This window comes from Scyliorhinus torazame, chromosome 8, assembly GCF_047496885.1.
Source record: "Scyliorhinus torazame isolate Kashiwa2021f chromosome 8, sScyTor2.1, whole genome shotgun sequence".
NCBI classification, from domain to species: Eukaryota; Metazoa; Chordata; class Chondrichthyes; order Carcharhiniformes; family Scyliorhinidae; genus Scyliorhinus; species Scyliorhinus torazame.
The window spans coordinates 156229983-156241185 of NC_092714.1; the positions used below are offsets into that span (position 1 = coordinate 156229983).

The window sequence follows — 11203 nt, forward strand, 5'->3', positions numbered from 1 at the left end:
TATCAGGCTGAGCCTGGCACATAATGAGGATGTGTTAACTCTGCTCAAAGAATTCGCCCACAGCCCCGCCTTTATCTCTCCCCCTAGCTCACCTTCCCACTTGCCCTTTATTTCCTCTATCTGAGTTTCCTCCGACTCCATAAGTTCATTGTAGGTGTCCGATACCTTCCCCTCTCCCACCCCTGTTCTGGAAACTACCCTGTCATGTATCCCCCGTGGCGATCGGAGTGGAAAGGGCGAAACCTGCCTTCGCAAAAAATCCCGTACGTGCTGATAACTGAATCCATTTCCTGATGGCAATTCAAATTTCTCCTCTAAATCCTTCAAACAGGGGAAGCTCCTGTCTATGAATAAATCCCCCATCCTCTCGATCCCTGCTCTCTGCCATCTCCGAAACCCCCCATCCAGCCTTCCCAGTACAAACCAATGATTGTTACAAATTGGGGCTCAGACCAATGCTCCCTCCACTCCCATGTGCTTCCTCCACTGCCCCCAGACTCTCAGGGCCGCCACTACCACTGGGCTTGTGGAGTGCCGGGCCGGCGAGAACGGCAGAGGTGCCGTTATCAGTGCCCCCTGATTTGTGTCCTTACACGATGCCGCCTCCCCTCGCTCCCACTACCCACTTCCTAATCATGGCTATATTTGCCGCCCAGTAATAGTTGCTAACGTTCGGCAGCGCCAGTCCACCCTCCAACACTTTCTTCACTCGTGGGATTTTACCGCCCACACAAAACCCAAAATCACCTTGTTTACCCATTTAAAAAAGGCCCTTGGGATAAAGATGGGGAGGCACTGGAAAACAAACAGAAACCTCAGGAGGACCATCATTTTCACAGTCTGTACTCTCCCTGCCAGTGACAGCGGGAGCATGTCCCACCTTCTAAAGTCCTTCTTCATTTACCCTACCAGCCGGGTCAGATTTAGCTTATGTAGTGTCTCCCATTCCCGTGCCACCTGGATTCCCAGATAGCGGAAACTCCCTCCCACCACTCTAACCAGCAGCTCTCCCAGTCTCCTCTCGTACCCCCTCGTCTGGATCGCGGAACATCTCACTTTTCCCCATATTCAGTTTATACCCCGAAAACCACCCGAAAAGATCCGCATAATCTCGTCATCCCCCCAACGGGTCAGAAATGTACAGGAGCAGGTCGTCAGCGTACAGCGAGACCCTGTGTTCCACCCCCCGGACCAACCCCTTCCAGTCCCTAGATGCTCTTAGCGCCATCGCCAATGGCTCTATGGCCAGGGCAAACAACAACGGGGAGAGGGGGCACCCTTGCTTGTCCCTCACTGCAGCTTAAAATAGCCCGACATCGGCCAATTTGTTCATACACTTGCTATTGGTGACTGGTACAGCAGCCGAACCCAATCAATGAAGCCCTACCCAAACCCGAACCGTCCTAACACCTCCCACAAATAATTCCACTCCATCTGGTCAAAGGCTTTTTCCGCATCCATCGCAACCACTACCTCCATCTCCCTCCCCTCTGAGGTCATCATGATAACATTTCAGAGCCTTCTAACGTTGACCGTTAGCTGCCTGCTCTTAACAAACCCCGTCTGGTCTTCTCCTATCACCTCCGGAACACAGTCTTCCATCCTTGAGGCCAAGATTTTAGCCAAAAGTTTGGCATCGCCATTCAACAGGGAGATTGGCCTGTATGACCTGCATAGCTCAGGGTCCTTCTCCCGCTTCAGGATCAGTGAAATCGAGGCCTGTGATATTGTTGGGGAAAGGACACCCCGGTCCCTTGCCTCGTTAAATGTCCTCATCAGCAGCGGGCCCACCATCTCAGAGAACTTCTTGTAGAATTCCACTGGGTAGCTGTCCGGTCCTGGGGTCTTACCAGCCCCTCTGCTATTTCTCCAATTGCAATCGGGGATCCCAACCCGTGCATCAACCCTTCCTCTGCTTTCGGAAATTTCAGCTCACCCAGGAACTGCCTCATCGCCTCTACCCCAGCTGGGGGTTCCGACTCGTATAGCTGGCCATGAACTCCTTAAACACCCCATTCACCCCGGCTGGGTCCAAGACTGTGTTCCCTCCTCTGTCCTTCACTCTTCCTATCTCCCTGGCCGCCCCCCCCCTTTACCCCCCCCCCCCGCCTATGAATCTCTGCTCGCTCAACCTTTTCCCTATGGGCTTGTATCGAGATTAGCTGCCCCCTAACCACTGCCTTCACCGCTTCCCAAACCATTGCTTCCCCCGTGTCATTTATTTCCAGATAGTTCTGGATGGACTCCCTCACCCGCCCACACCCCCCCCCCCTCACCTGCTAACAACCCCACATCCAACCTGCATTGTGGGTGCTGAACGTCCTCCTTGCTCACCCGTAAATCCCCGAATACTCGGTATCAACCACCCCCGCCAGTAAAACCCTGCTCAAAATTTAAAAATCGATCCGGGAGTATACTTTGTGCACGTGAGAGAAAAAAGAAAACTCCTTCACTCTTGGCCGTCCAAACCTCCATGGGTCTACCCCGTCCCATCTGCTCCATGAACCCCTTCAGTTCCTTCGCCACGGCTGGCACCCTCCCTGTCCTTGACCTCGACCGGTCCAACCTTGGACCAATGACCGGAGTCTGCACATTCTCCCCGTGTCTGCGTGGGTTTTCTCCGGGTGCTCCGGTTTCCTTCCACAGTTCAAAGACGTGCAGGTTAGGTGGATTGGCCATGCTAAATTGCCCTTAGTATCCAAAGGGGTTGGGTGGGGTTGCTGGGTTACGGGTATGGGGTGGAGTTCTGGGCTTAAATGGGGGTGCTCTTTCCAAGGGCTGGTGCAGGCTCGATGGGCTGAATGGCCTCTTTCTGCACTGTAAATTCTATGTAAAGTTCCCCCCCCCATGATCAGCTTATGCGAATCTAGGTCCAGGATCTTCCCTAATAAATTCCACATCGTCCCAGTTTGGTGTGTATATATTCACAAGCACCACCGGCATCCCCTCCAGCTTCCCGCTCACCATGATGTACCTACCCATGGAAAATGGTGGCATCCGCCACCATTTACCTTGTCTCAAATACCACCCATTTGTTGATCAGGATCGCAACTCTCCTAGTCTTAGAGTCCAATCCCGAATGAAAAACTTGGCCGACCCACCTTTTCCTCAATCTGGTCTGATCTATTACCCTCAGGTATATCTCCTGCAGCATTGCCACGTCCGCCTACAATCCCCTCAAATGCGCGATCACGCGAGCCCTCTTAACCGGCCCGTTCAGCCCTCGAACTGTCCATGTGATCAGACTTGTTGGGAGGCTTCTCGCACCCCCCCCGCTCGCTGCCGATTAGCCATCACCTTTCTTAGGCCAGCCTCCAGCTCGCGTCCCTCGCCTCCGTTGGCCCGCCCTAAGGCATCCACCATCCTCGACCTCCAATTTGTCTCCCAACAACAGTCCCTTTCCTGACAGCAGAGCAGCTCCCCCACCCCACCCCCCCTATCAGCAGCACCACAATCCCTACCCCCTTAACAAACTTATTACCTGCTCGCCCCCCACTGTGCTTCCGTCAGCTAGCCCGCCCAGCTAGCCTGGTAGCCCCCGCCCATAGCATCACATCCAACTCTTATTGTCCTCCCTCTCTCCCCACTTGAACATACATATTTCAAACATCACAGTCCCCAATAAATACACATAAGAAAATATCGTCCCACTGGAACAAAGTTAACTTATAGACCTGAGCAACGGCCCAAAGATTGTTACAGAAAGCACTGAATGTACAGTTCAAAACGAAAATAGCTTTTACAGAATCGATACAGCAATACCCTCCCCCAAAGTTCAGTGTCCTCAAACACATGCCAGCCTTTTATCTTTGACAAAATCCATTGCCTCGTCCGGTGTTTCAAAGTAATGTTCTTGACCCTCATAGACCCTCACAGACGCGCTTCATATAACATTCCAAACTTCACTCCCTTCTTGAAGAGGGCCGATTTTGCCCTATTGAATCCAGCTCATCTTTTGGCCAGTCGCACCCAGGTCCTGGTAGATGGGCAACTCACAGTTCTCCCACTTGCAGCTCCGTGTCTGCTTGGCCCACCACAAAATCTGTTCCTTATCCAGGAACCGGTGCATTCGCACCACCATCGCCCTCGGCGGTTCAGTCACTCGCGGCTTCCTCGCAAGCGCTCTACGAGCTCTGTCCACTTCCAAAGGTCGAGTGAACGCCCCATCCCCTAACAACTTTTCCAGCATACTTGCCACATATGCCCTTGCGTCCAATCCCTCGCTGCCCTCCGGGAGGCCGACGATCCTCAGGTTCTGTCTCCGGGACCTGCTCTCCAGGTCCTCCACCTTCTCCTGCAGCCTTTTCTGATAGTCCCTCATCAGCCCAACCTCCGCCTCCAACTCGGTTAAATGGTCCTCTTGATCGGACACTTTCTCCTCCACCTTCTGGATCGTCAGTCCGTGGGCTTCCAGCCCCTGTTCCACCCGATCGATCATTGCCTTAATCGGGTCTAACTCGTCCTTATTTTGCTTGGCGAAGCTCTCCTGAATGAACTCCCCCAACTGTACCGTTGACCTCTGTGCCACCGAACTGGGATCATGCCCCTCTGCCATGCTTTCCCATGCTGCAGGTTCTGCACTCGCCTTCTTTACTCGGCTGTTTCTTCTTATACGACCACTTCTGGTCCACGTCTCCATATACTAGTGGGGAATTTCTCCTCACTGTCTCACTCTTCACCGATTTTTCCAATAAAATCCCGAAAAATTTGGGAGAAAAGGTCCAAAAGGTCCGTCACGAGCGGGAGCCACCAAATACACGACCTCTTACTCCATGGCCGCCACCAGTAGTCTCAGCCAACTTACTTTTAATAATAATAATCTTTATTATTGTCACAAGTAGGCTATCTGTTCGGGTACACAGAGGGAGAATTCAAAATGTCCAAATTACCTAACAAGCACGTCTTTCGGGATTTGTGGGAGGAAACCGGAGCACCCAGAGGAAACCGACACAAACACGAGGACAACGCGCAGATTCCACGCAGGCAGTAACCCATAGAACATAGAACATAGAACATAGAACAATACAGCGCCGTACAGGCCCTTCGGCCCACGATGTTGCACCGAAACAAAAGCCATCTAACCTACACTATGCCATTATCATCCATATGCTTATCCAATAAACTTTTAAATGCCCTCAATGTTGGCGAGTTCACTACTGTTGCAGGTAGGGCATTCCACGGCCTCACCACTCTTTGCGTAAAGAACCTAATCATGCCAGGAATCGAACCTGGGAGCCTAGCACTGTGAAGCAACATTCAGGATAGAGCCTATGATGAGTCACTGCGGTTAAAGCACATCTACATAAAAATACAGCATCTAATAGTGATGCGACCATCAATTCACTCGAGACAAGAGTAGAAATAAACTGTGGCTTTAATCAACTAGAACAGTGCCTGCCTGCGACTGGTCTAATACTGAGAACCGCCTACATGTCGACTGCTCTTTATACCTCCCTTCAAGGAAAGGGGCCATACAGGCCCCAACATGTTCCCCTATGGATAATGCCATACAATGGCCCATAGGTGGAGCCCACAAGGGCAACAGCATAGCACAGATACAAATACAAGGGCAACAGCATAACACAGATACAATGGTGGATTTTTGGTATAATACATTCACCACAAATAGCGACATTTAAAGTTGTCAAAACATTCAATACTTGTCAGAATATTCCTGATTCCTCAGCAGGCTTCTACTAATGGTCGTGAATTCTCCAACAAGGCAGGTTTCTTTCAAAAGCTGCACCAGCAGATGGAAATAGTGCAGGGCTGGCAGGAGGTGGGACCAGGGCATTGAGGGAGGAAAATTTTAATTTCCTAAAGTCATACAGCACAGAAACAGGCCCTGCGGCCCACCATGTCTATGACGACCATCAAATACTAATCTGTACTAATCCCATTTACCAGCACTTGGTCCATAGCCTCCTATTCCTTGGCGATTTAAGTTCTCATCCAGATGCCTCTTAAATGTTGTGAGAATACCTGCCTTCACCACCCTGTCAGGCAGCACGTTCCATATTTCCACCACCCTCTGGGTGAAAAAGTGTTTCTTCACGATCCCTCTAGCCATGGGGGAAAGATTCTCACAATCGACCCTATCTATTGCTCTCATAATGTTGTACACCTCTAGCAGATCCCCCCGCCCCCACCACCCACCCAACCCCCGCCTCCCGCAGTCTCCTCTGCTCCAGGGAAAACAAACCCAGTCTCTCCTCATAGCTGAAACTTTCCATCCCAGGCAACATCCTGTAGGTTTGGCTATTTCTATACAAAGTTTCTCCAGCTCCACGCACAAATACGTAAAACTCTCTGATTCATTATCAATCAGTGAACCGTTTCCACTTATTCTTCTTTCTTTTAAACTCCGCTGTTTTGATCAGAAGGATGATAGAGCAGGCCAGAAGAACAGTGTATGCAATCAGGAGCAGTAAACTGTCGGTTTAATCAACTCTCTCAGGAAGGCTCAGTGTTAGCTTCACATTTCTGTGGTGGAATGGTGAACGGACAATAGGGAAAGTTAAGGGATTTGGGAAAAGACAAGCTAGTTAGGAGTCGAAAATTACTCGAGTGGGAGATAAACCCCACCACAGTTGGGCTGGCTGGGTGTCTGTTTCCCTGGTGATACTGTTACGTAACAGATCTTCACAGAGAACCTGAGAGGGAATAAGCTGTTGCCATGTGATGTTTCGCTGCCCCTTAGTGTCCAGCTGCAGTGCAGCTTTGGCAGAGATCAGTGAGGAGGCCACCCTCCTGACTGCAAAGTGTCTGAAATGACACCTTAATTACAGCTTTAGCAGACGTACTGCCTAGATGTATTTTAAACCAGGGTTTTAATAACTTTACGGCAACAGAATATAAAATATAGCAATTTCTACATTCATCACCATATAAACTGTAGTTCCCTATGAAATTTGGCATTCTTGCATCTCTCCGGGTAGATAGATTCATAGAGTCATAGAGGTTTACAGCATGGAAACAGGCCCTTCAGCCCAACTTGTCCATGCCGTCCAGTTTTTAACCACTAAGCTAGTTCCAATTGCCCGCATTTGGCCCATATCCCTCTATACCCAACTTTCCCATATAACTGTCTAAATGCTTTTTAAAACACAAAATCATACCGCCTTTACTACTGGCTCTGGCAGCTCGTTCCAGACAATCGCCACCTTCTGTGTGAGAAAATTGCCCCTCTGGACTCTTTTCTATCTCTCCCCTCTTACCTTAAACCTGTGCCCTCTAGTTTTAGACTCCCTACCTTTGGGAAAAGATGTTGACTATCTACCTTATTTATGCCCCTCATTATTGTACAGACCTCTATAAGATCACCCTTAAGCCTCCTACGCTAAAAAGTCTCTCCTTATAACTCAAACCATCAAGTCCCAGTCACACCCCAGTAAATCTTTCCTCATTTAATAATATCCTTTCTACAATAGGGTGACCAGAACTCTACACAGTATTGCAATGTGGTCTTACTAATGTCTTGTACAACTTCAACAAGACCTCCCAACTCCTGTATTCAATGTTCTGACCAATGAAACCAAGCATGCCGAATGCCTTCTTGACCATCCTGTCCACCTGTGACCCCACTTTCAAGGAGCTATGAACCTGTACTCCTAGATCTCTTTGTTCTGTAACTCTCCCTAACTCCCTACCATTAACTGAGTAGATCCTACCCCGATTCGAAGTACCAAAATGCATCACCTCACATTTATCGAAATTAAACTCCATCTGCCATTCTTCTGCCCACTGACCCAATTGAATAAGATCCCGTTGTAATTATAGATAACCTTCTACACTGTCCATTATGCCAGCAATCTTGGTGCCATCTTCAAACGTACTGACCATGCCTCCTAAATTCTTATCCCAATCATGGATTGAAATAATAAATAACAGTGGACCCAGCACTGATCCCTGAGGCACACCGCTGGTCACAAGTCACCAGTTTGAAAAAAAACCCTCCACAACCACCCTTTGTCTTCTGTCGTCCAGCCAATTTTGTATCCAATTGGCTACCTCACCCTGGATCCCATGAGATTTTACATTATGCAACAACCTACCATGAGATACCTTGTCAAAGTTCTTGCTAAAGTGCATGTAGACAATGTTGACTGCACTGCCCTCATTTACCTCCTTGGCTACCCCTTCAAAACACTCAATCAAATTTTTCACGCACAAAACCATGTTGATTGTTCCTAATCAGTCCTTGCCTCGCTAAATGCCTGTAGATCATGTCTTTCAGAATACCTTCTAACAACTTACCCACCACAAATCATATTGCTCACCGATCTGTAGTTCCTTGGCTTTTCCCTGCGGCCCTTCTTAAACAAAAGCACCTCACCTGTGGCTATCGACAATTCAAATACCTCTGCTAGGCGACCCGCAATTTCCTCCCTAGCCTCCCACAATGTCCTGGGATAAATTTCATCAGGTCCCAGTGATTTATCTACTTGTTATGCGCTTTAAGACTTCCAACACCTCCTCTCTGTAATATGTACACTCTTCAAAACGTCACTATTTATTTCCTAAGTTCCCTAACATCCAAGCATTTCTCAGCAGTAAATAACGATGAGAAATATTCATTAAGGATCTCACCCATCTCTTGTGAATCTGGACATAGATAACCTTGTAGATCTGGGTATTTTCAAATTGGTAAACGTGCAATTTCGTGGCAATTACAGTCCCTTTAACTCCGATCGTCAGTTACCCAACACCCCAGGCACAGTTGTTAATTTGAAATGTAGACACTCAATTCTGATTCATGTCATCTGCATTGAACTTAATTTGTCATTTTTCCACCCATTCCACCAACATGTCAATATCCTTATGAAGCTGAACATCACCCTCCTCACAATACACAATACTTACACGTTTCAGCTCATCTGTAAAGTTTGAAATTGTGTACATTAAGGTCCAGGTCATTAAATGTATCAGGGCGAGCGGGGATCCAAACACTGGCCCCCTGGTGGTTAATTGTAACATGACATTAACTCTTTGAATACTGAACATTTCTATAATGTCACATGTCCCACAATAACCTGATAGCTCTAGAGACAGAGGGCTATAGCATAGCCCCAGTGGCCTAATGGATAGGGCACTGGCCTCCTAAGCCAGGGATTGTGGGTTCAACTTCCATCTGGGGTAGAGCAGCTTTTAGAACAAGATTTTCTTCTAAATGTTCAATCAATTTGAGCTCTTCCTGTGCAGCAACATTTTCTCTCACATGTTTTTCATTGGCACAATCCAATACAATGTTTTTACTGAACTGTGTGTCACCCCCACATTCAGGCAGTAATGTCACCTGCACTCTCCAGCCAAATACTGTCCCTTTAATTCCTGTCTTCAGTTCACCCAACACCTCAGGCACAGTTGCTAATTTGAGATGTTGACAGCCAATTACAACACATGTATGATTCATGTTAGCACATTCTGGGATGAAACACACACACACTCTTCCTCCAAACTGGAAGATGCTGCCTGCTCCTACTCCTGATATCCTTTTGACTCTCTGAGTAAACGCCAGAAGGACATAGATAAGTTGCTGGAGTGGGCAGATAGTTGACCAATAAAGTTCAATGTGCAGAAGTGTGAGATGATGCATTTTGGTCGGAAGAACACGGAGAGACAATATCATCATAGAATTTACAGTGCAGAAGGGGGCCATTCGGCCCATCGAGTCTGCACCGGCTCTTGGAAAGAGCATCCTACCCAAGGTCAACACCTCCACCCTATCCCCAAAACCCAGTAACTCCACCCAAGACTAAGGGCAATTTTGGACACTAAGGGCAATTTATCATGGCCAATCCACCTAACTTGCACATCTTTGGACTGTGGGAGGAAACCGGAGCACCCGGAGGAAACCCACGCACACACGGGGAGGATGTGCAGACTCCGCACAGACAGTGACTCAAGCCGTATTCGAACCTGGGACCCTGGAGCTGTGAAGCAATTGTGCTATCCACAATGCTACCGTGCTGCCCCACGAAAGAAAGAAAATTCTTAAGAGGATGCAGGAGCAGAGGGACCTGGCTGTATATGTACCTGGATCATTGAAGGTGGCATGACAGGTGGAGAGATCAGTTCATAAAGCATATAGGGTAGGATTCTTTGACACCCCCCCGCCGGCAGCAGCTGCCATATTTTCCGGCGCCGGTTTCCGGAAGGCTCCCCTGGCAATTTTCCTGGCCCCGATGGGCCGAGTGGCCGGCAGTTTCTGACCAGTCCCGCTGGCGTGGATTGGACATGGTCCCACACAGCGGGACCTGGCATAGGCCGGTTGGTGCGGTCCTCGGGGGGGCGCGGGTGATCCGGTCCCATGGTGGCCTGGCCCGCGATCGGGGCCCACCGATCTGCGGTTGGGCCTGTGCCGTGGGGGCACTCCTTTCTTCCGCACCAGCCTCTGTAGGGCTCCGCCATGGCCGGCACGGAGAAGACATCCCCCTACACATGCGCTAGAATGCGACGGCTGGTCTGCGCATGCGCGGAACCATGCCGCGGTCCTGTGCATGTGCAAACCCGCGCCGGCCCTTCGGTGACTATTGGCACGACGCCATCCCCTCCAGCGCCGGCCTAGCCTCCGGAAGTGCGGAGGATTCTGCAACTTCCGGTTGGTCCGACGCCGGAGTGGTTCGTGCCGCTTTTTACTCCGGCGTCAGGCCATCACGGGGATTCGGGAGAATCCCGCCCTTCGTACCCTGGGCTTTATTTATAAGGACACAGAATACAAGAGGAAGGAGGTTATGCTGAGTTGATACAAGACCTCAGCTGGAGTATTGAGCACCACATTATGAGAAGAATGTGAACACATTGGAGAGAGTGCAGAAGAAGTTTATAGAATGGTTCCAGGGAGGAGAAATGTAAGTTATGTGGATAGATTGCAAGGGTGGAACTGTTCTCCTTGGAGAGAAGAAGGCTAAGAGGAGATTTGATCGAGAAGTCAAATCACAAGGGGACTGGACAGAGTAGATAGGGAGACCCTCTTCCAGCTCGTAAAAGATCAAGAACAAGAGATTTAAAAGGATTCCCGGGTGCATTCTCCATGGCAATGCCTTGACCAATCAGAGTCAAGTTGCCATTCAATCAACTCCCTTTCCTCATGGAGTTTAAATTGTTGCTCCCTTTGAAATTTGACATTCTTGCATCTGCTCGGGTAGATCTGACTATTTTCAAATTGGTAAAAAGCTCGGAGCAGTGCAAGTCCACAGTGAAG

General features: G+C 49.2%; 1 non-coding gene across 1 annotated transcript; it reads left to right on the forward strand.

Moving 5' to 3' along the window:
* Positions 1-9065: 9065 nt before the first annotated feature.
* Positions 9066-9138, forward strand: trnar-ccu (transfer RNA arginine (anticodon CCU)). The gene has a single exon. It is a non-coding gene; the product is annotated as a tRNA-Arg (tRNA).
* Positions 9139-11203: the final 2065 nt, after the last annotated feature.